Source organism: Trichosurus vulpecula, chromosome 5 (genome assembly GCF_011100635.1).
Source record: "Trichosurus vulpecula isolate mTriVul1 chromosome 5, mTriVul1.pri, whole genome shotgun sequence".
Taxonomy (NCBI): domain Eukaryota; kingdom Metazoa; phylum Chordata; class Mammalia; order Diprotodontia; family Phalangeridae; genus Trichosurus; species Trichosurus vulpecula.
The window spans coordinates 43543108-43550598 of NC_050577.1; positions in this window are offsets into that span (position 1 = coordinate 43543108).

A 7491-nucleotide genomic window follows, 5' to 3' on the forward strand; every position below is an offset into this window, starting at 1 on the left:
CTTCCTTGTTAGAACCTTCTTTAGGAAAAAAAATTTTAAATAAACAAGTCTTGGTGAGATACTAACTGAACTGATGGAATGTGTGTCATTCGGCACTTGTGGCCCATTGCCTCTTTACTGAGAGGAAAGTAATGTCATCTGATCATCGGGCCACTACTCCAGTCATTTGGGGCCAACATTGATCACTGAATTGGCTCTGGGTTCTGTTTTCATTGAGTGTTCATCTTTATTAACTTACTTTGTGAAAAGTGCTCCCTTGCTTATATTTTCTTCACTTTCCATCAGTTCTTCCATTGGGTCTTCCCACATTTCCCTGAATCCTTCATTCTTCAATAGTTAGACCATAATCTAAACCAAAATGTGCTCAGCCATTCACCAACCAATGGACACTTAGTGTGTCTCCTGGTACTTACACTGCCAAAAAAGGAGGGGAAGAGGACTACTATGAATATTTACATATATGAGGATCTTTCTTTCTGTCATTGGTCCCTTTGGGGTATGTGCCCAGGACTAGAATCTCCAGGTCAAAGGGTGATCATTCCTTTTTTTTGGGGGGGGGGAAGGCAGGGCAATTGGGGTTAAGTAACTTGTCCAAAGTCACACAGCTAGTAAGTGTGTCAAGTGTCTGAGGCTGGATTTGAACTCAGGTCCTCCTCACTGCAGGGACAGTGCTCTACTCACTCCACTACCTAGCTGCCCCAATCTCTCCTTTTTTATGTCAAAAGACCTGAATTCAAATCTGACCTTAGACATTTACTAACTGTGTGACCCTGAACAAGACACAACCTCTGTGTGCCTCAGTTTCCTCCAATGTAAAATAGGGTCATAATAGCACCTACCTTACAGGGTTCTTGTGATGATCAAATGAGGCAACATCTGTAAAGTGATTAGCACAATGCCTGGCACATAATAGGGACTTAATAAATTAATTCTCCCCCTAATGCTTTTTCGATTTTTTCTAAGTATATTATCTATAAGTTGGGTGCTGATGGCCCTTAAGATTTTGCATAGTGGATAGAGTTCCAGAATTGGATTCAGGAAGGCAAGAGTTTAAGTTCCACCTTAGATACTAGCTGTGTGACCTGGGCAAGTCACTTAACCTCTGGGGATGATCACAAAAAACACCTGCCTCATGGGATTTTTGTGAAAATCAAAAGAAATAATATAAGTGAAATGATTGGCATATCTTAAAGTGCTCTATAAGTGTTAGCTATTATAAAACCTCTCTGAACACCAGCTTTCCTTTAGGAAAGATTTCAATAGAAAGATCACACACGGGATGGAGTAGGAGGGAGCCCCACCTACAAACAGAAGACAGTGAATACTTAAAACTTTAAATCCAGAGTCTTTTAATTAAAAGGGTGTTTTTTATTTTGGTTTGGTTTGGTTTGGTTTGGGGCATTAAATTTGAAGCTATCTTTGAAGGGCCCCTGGAAGGATCATCTCTGGCAGAAAAGACCACTTGAGATAATGGTAAGATGGCCTTCGACCCAAGCAGGCTGGATGCATTAGCCCCAAGCCCATACTACACCTGATTTGCCATTCTTTGTTGGCTTTGGAAGGCAGGATTTTCAGGCACCTGCTGAATTGCATGTGACAGCCTCTAATGCTGCATCAAGCTAAGCGGTGACAGCTGGCATCTTCTTAGAGAACGGGTACCTTCACCAGGAGCGGGGGCAGCAAGAGTGCAGATGATGTGGTGATCCAGAAAATGAATTTTAAGGAAAGAGGAAAGAAAGCAAGACTGAGCTGTTGACAATGAATTGAAAGTTTTTCTCTTTAACTGTAAGCCTGTTTCACAGAATTCTTTCTTTCTTCCTATTGAGACCAAGGGCCTGGTATCTTCTGAACGATGTGGCAGTTTGCTGAACTAGAAATTCCAGGAGGCTGCGCAGCACATGACAAGACTGGATTCAGGAGACAGGTTCAGAATCAGCTTTGTCTCTAATTAGCCCTGTGACTTTCAGCTGCTCATTTCATTTCTGGAGGCCTCAGTTCCCATGCTTGTAAAGGAGGCATGGGGCCAGATAGGTGACACAGTGGATAGAATGCCAGGCCTGGAGTCAGGAAGACCCATCTTCATGAGTTCAAATCTGATCTCAGATACTCACTAGCTGTGTGACCCTGGGCAAGTCATTTAACCTGGTTGGCCTCAGTTTCCTCATCTGTAAAATGAGCTGGGGAAGGAAACAGCGAATCATTCTGCCACAAAAACCCCAAAATGGGGTCATGAAGAGTAGGACATGACTTAAATGATTGAACAAAAGAAGGGACAATCATAATGCTCAGACAATTTCTCAGGATGGATGTGAGGAAAGCCCTTTGGAAACCCTGAAGTGAAATGGAAATTTCAACTTTTATCATAGTTTAGAAATAGGTATGACCCACAAGCATCAGTTAAATCATGACATATGGATGGCCTTTGTCTACACAAATAACTAATCCTTTTGGGGGTAGTCACGTGATGCTTACTACTTGCATGACTTTGGGCAAGTCACTTAACTTCCTTGGTTCCCTCCATTTATAAAACAAAAGCATTAGATTAGATAGCCTCTGAGGTTCTTTTTGGCTCTATATCAATAGCTTATAATCAAAGCATTGGCAGGACTGTCTTCCTGCCTAGAAGCCATCTGTGTGCCTCCCAAGGTAGGATGGATGGTTGGTCTCCTTTAGGCTTTGCAGTTTCCTTTTCTTTGTGAGTGGACAGGAAAGAGATAGATATTTTCTTGAGTAATGAAAGCATGAAGAGAAATACGAAACTCTGGACACAGCCAAGAACCTAAGTGTGGGCAGGAACAGTCAGTCAACTAACATTTTTTAAACACCAATAACTTGCCAGGCACTGTGCTAATGCTGGAAAAACACAGACAAGTAGAAAAACAGCACTGCCCTCAAGGAGCTTATTGTTTGTCCTTCATTTCGAAGAGGACCAATGATATCACAGTGATGTCTTGACTTGTGCTCAAATTGGATTTAAGTGAGGCAAAGTTGCACAAAGTTGCAGCCTCACTCTCTCTTCCAGAGTCTTCAAAGTCCACTGGCAAGACAAGAGTCAGCATGACTGGCAATGACCCAAGACACAGGGGATGACCTTGGCATCTTTGATGTCTGACCAAGCTCTAAGCGCTCTACAGCACCTGCTTCAGCCACTGTCACAGCCATTGGAACAAATTGTTCTCATCCATTCATTCCGCTGGGGGAAAGTCTTCACATGCTTGGGTACACATCCCCCTAACTCACTGACCGATTTGTGGCCCATTGGTTACCCTCCTCCTGGTTTAACCCATCTGCCAAGACAATTTGCCGAGGTGTGGTCACGTCCACGCAACAGCTTATTGGAGCCACAGATGAGAATTGAGTGAATCAGACGGACCGCAAAAGTAGACGAACAGCCCTGAAAAGGGCTTAGCAGTGCTCACACCAGAGGTGCTAGTCCTCCTGAACATTCCATATACCTCAAGGAGCTAATATTCTAGTTGAGGAAGACAACATAGGAAAAGAAGTTCAAAGTCATTGTAGAGACAAAGGCTTGCATGGGGAATGGTAAAGAAAGTCTAGCTAGAGTATAGCTTGAAGAAGAATGAGACTTGGCTGGCCTGGGCACCCTCATTAAGGTGGTTCTGGGAGGATCTATCCAATCAGAAGGAAAGGGTGTAGGGGTAGAAGATACTTCCAATGTATGCTCTTCAGGGTTGGAGAGAGGAATAGAGGGGGATCATCTTAAACTAGCTGGGGAATTTGATGACAGCTAGATGGCTCAGTGGATAGAGCACTGGGACTGTGGTCAAGAAAACCTGAGTTTAAATCCAGCCTCAGACATCTACTAACTGTGTGACCCTGGGCAAGTCATTTACCCTCTGTTTGCCTTACTCCACAGAGGAGATGGCAAACCACTCCAGCATCTTTACCAAGAAAACCCCATGGACAGTATAGTCTATGGGGTGACAAAGAGTCCGACATGACTGAACAATAACAACAGCAGGGGAATTATTAAACTGGAAGAATAACAAAGTGTTGTGGCTTTTGCCTGCTTTTCTCCTTTGTATCTGTCAAGTCTTTTAATAGCTCCATGTTTGTAAAACCTTTTCTTTCAGGTTTGTACGATGCTTTACAAACATGACCTCCTGTGAGCCTCACAAGGACTCTACAAGGAAGACATTATTATTGTCAGCATTTTTAAAAAGTAGAAGCTGAGGGAGCTCTCAGTTTCCTTGAGTACAAATCCAGCTGTCTACCCACTGCTATGCATTAAGGATAGGGATTATCCCTGTCTATACCTGTGACATTAAGAATAGGGACTATAACTGTGACTTCACTGCTATAGACAACCTTCTGGACGAGGAAACTATTAGTTCAAGTTGGCATGTTTTAAGTTGCCTAGAGCAATGAGAAGTTAAGTGACTAGTCCAGGGTCACACAGCCAGCCTGGGGCAAAGCAAGGCTTGAACCTAGGTCTTTCTGGTTCCAAGGCTAGCTTTCTATCCACTCTACAAGTGGTGTCAAACTCAGAAAGGGGGCTACTATACATAAGGATCCCTTTGCGTGCATATTGACTTAGAAAACCACTTCTTAACATTATCTATGTTCTATTGTATTTCTAGTATGTTGTTAAATAGTTTCCATTTACCCTTTAATCTAATTGGAGCAGCACTTGTGAGTGTGGCTGCCACACATGGCTATTGCTGCACTATGACTCTCTAGGTGCCATGTTAAATACACTGCACCTTAACTTTCTATAACTTGGACATACATTGTGGCCCTGGTAATGGCACCTGGGTGACCCAGTAGCCCTCACCAGCAATGACCTCATTTGAATTTGTCCTGCATGCAGGAAGGAGGGTAGAACTCGTCCAAAAAGCAAAGGCAAGTCTCCCCAGAGGAAGGGGAAGAGGGAGTTGGACAGGAGAGAAGATAGGATCCACATACTAGGGCCTTCTATCTCCACAAGTGGATTGGTTGTTAGTTCAGTGCTCTGAGATGGAGTGAATGTGCCAAAGATTAGGCATCCAAAATGCAGAGAGTACAGGGTCAGAACACCTTGTCTCAATTCGAGTTGCTTCCCAGAAGCTTAGGTCTTTTTTTAAAATAAAAGCTAACATTTATATAGCACTTAAAAATTACAAAGCACTTGACAAATGTTATCTCATTTAATCCTCACAACAACCCTGTGTGGTCAGTGCTATTATTATCATTCCCATTTTATGGATGGAAATCGAGACAGAGGTTAGGTGACTTGCCCAGGGTCACACCATTAAAAGGTGTTAGAGGCAGGATTTAAATTCCAATCTCCCTGTCTCCAAGCCCAGGGCTCCATCCATGCACCACTTCACTGACCCAATTTGTTGAACCAGATTAAAGCTGCCCCTGAGTGGACACTGTCTCCTGCTGCCTCAGACACCCCCTCCTAAGTAAAATAATCATCTGCAATCATACGTGCAAAATGTAGGAAAATATCTAAATACATGCCCTTGCTTTGAAGCAGAGCTCTTAATAGGAGTCCATGGATAAAATTGGGGGTGGGAATGTATGGGTCTTGGAACTTAGATGGGGAGAAATGACATCCTTATTTTCTGTCTTTTATTTTCCAACTGACATTTTTCATTTCCTTCAATTATTTTAAAACATTACTCTGAGAATGAATCCATAGGTTTCACCAGGCTACCAAAAGGGGACATGACCCACAAAATGGTTCAGAACCCCTGCTCCCGAATGGAGCCAAGATGATGGATTAGAGGCAGTCACCTAACTGAACTAGCCAACATTTCCCTTCAAACAACTTTAAAATAACCCCTCAAATCAAATTTGGGAGTGGCAGGGCCAACAAAGGTCAAGATGAGACATTTTTCTGGCCTAAGAAAACTGAAGAGGTCAGCGGGAGAAGTTTGTGACATTGGGGTGGAGGCCTGTCTGGAGCCCATGGGGGTGGCAACAGCAGCTGCAGCAGCAGCTTCAGGAGCTCTCATCCTAGAGACAGCAGAGGGATCAGATAGGTGGTCAGAAAGAGATTATAGGGGACCTTTTACTGGTACTGGGTATGGCCAGTACTGATTGTCAATTCTATTGCCCATACACAGTTCTGGGTAGCAGTTCCAGGGTGGAGAGGAATGCTGGTGGTTGGTCATAAGGGAGCAGGGGCCCTGGTCACAGTTCCAAAGCAAAGAGGGCCCTTCCTGGGTAAAGGTCAGAGCACAGACCAGGAGAGCAGTGACCATACCTCTTCCAGGATAACACCACATTGGAAGCACCAAAAACTTGTAGACATCCAAAACTACCTTTGAAAACAGAAGCAGAGAAAAGCCTGAAGCTTAGGACAGTACCTTCCCATTCCCAGGTGAGCAGAACTCAACTTTAACATAAAGTTCAAAGTCAAGGAATAGGTGGGGAAAATGAGCAAACAACAAAAAGAAGTATTTGACCATGTAAAGCTACTATGGTGGCAGGGAAAACCAAGATGTAAGCTCAGAGGAAAACAACAATGTGAAAACAGCTACCAAAAAAAGCCTCAAAGGAAAATGCTAATTGGGCCCAAGCCCAAGAAGAATTCCTAGAAGAGATAAAGAAAGCAACAAGAGTAGTAGGGAAAAAATTGGGAAAAGAAATGAGAATGTTTCAAGAAAATTATGAAAACAGATTTAACAGCTTAGCAAAAGAGGCACAAAAACACTGAAGAAAATAACACCTTAAAAAAAAAAACCCAGAATTGACCAAAAAAAAATTTCACTGCAGAGAAGAATTCCTTAAAAAGTAGAATTGGTCAAATGGAAAAGGAAGTATAAAAATTCATTTTAGAAAATAACTCCTTAAAAAGCAGAACTGGCCAGGAAGAGCTTTTTGTTTTGTTTTGCTTTATTTTTTCTTTCTTGTGGTTCCTCCCATTGGTTCTAATTCTTCTTTACAGCATGACTAATGTGAAAATATGTTTAATATAAACATTAATTTACAATGAAGGGGAAAATGGTGGGAGTAGAGCGCAATGCTTGAACTTCAATCTCATTGGAATTGTTTCAAACAGGAAAAAATATGTTAGTTTGTCTGTGTGTATGTATATACACACTCAGTTGTGTATAGAAATTTAACTTACCCAATAGGGAAATAGGAAGGGAAGGGAATAAGAGAAAGGGGGGGGGATGATAAAAGGGAGGGCAAATTAAAGGAGGTAGTGGTTAGAAGCAAAATAGACTTTTGAGGAGGGAAAGGAGAGAGAGAGAGAGAGAGAGAGAGAGAGAGAGAGAGAGAGAGAGAGAGAGGGGAAGAAACAGAAGAAAATAGAATAGAGGGAAGGAAACACACAGTAATCATAACTGTGAATGTGAATGGGATGTGTGCACTCATAAAACAGAAGCAGATAGCAGAATAGACAAGAAATCAGAATCCAACAATACATTGTTTACAAGAGACAGACTTGAAAGAGGAAGAGACACAGAGAGTTACAAGAAAGGTCTGCAGCAGAGTCTAATATACTTCAGCTGAATTATAAAAGACAGGAAAAGC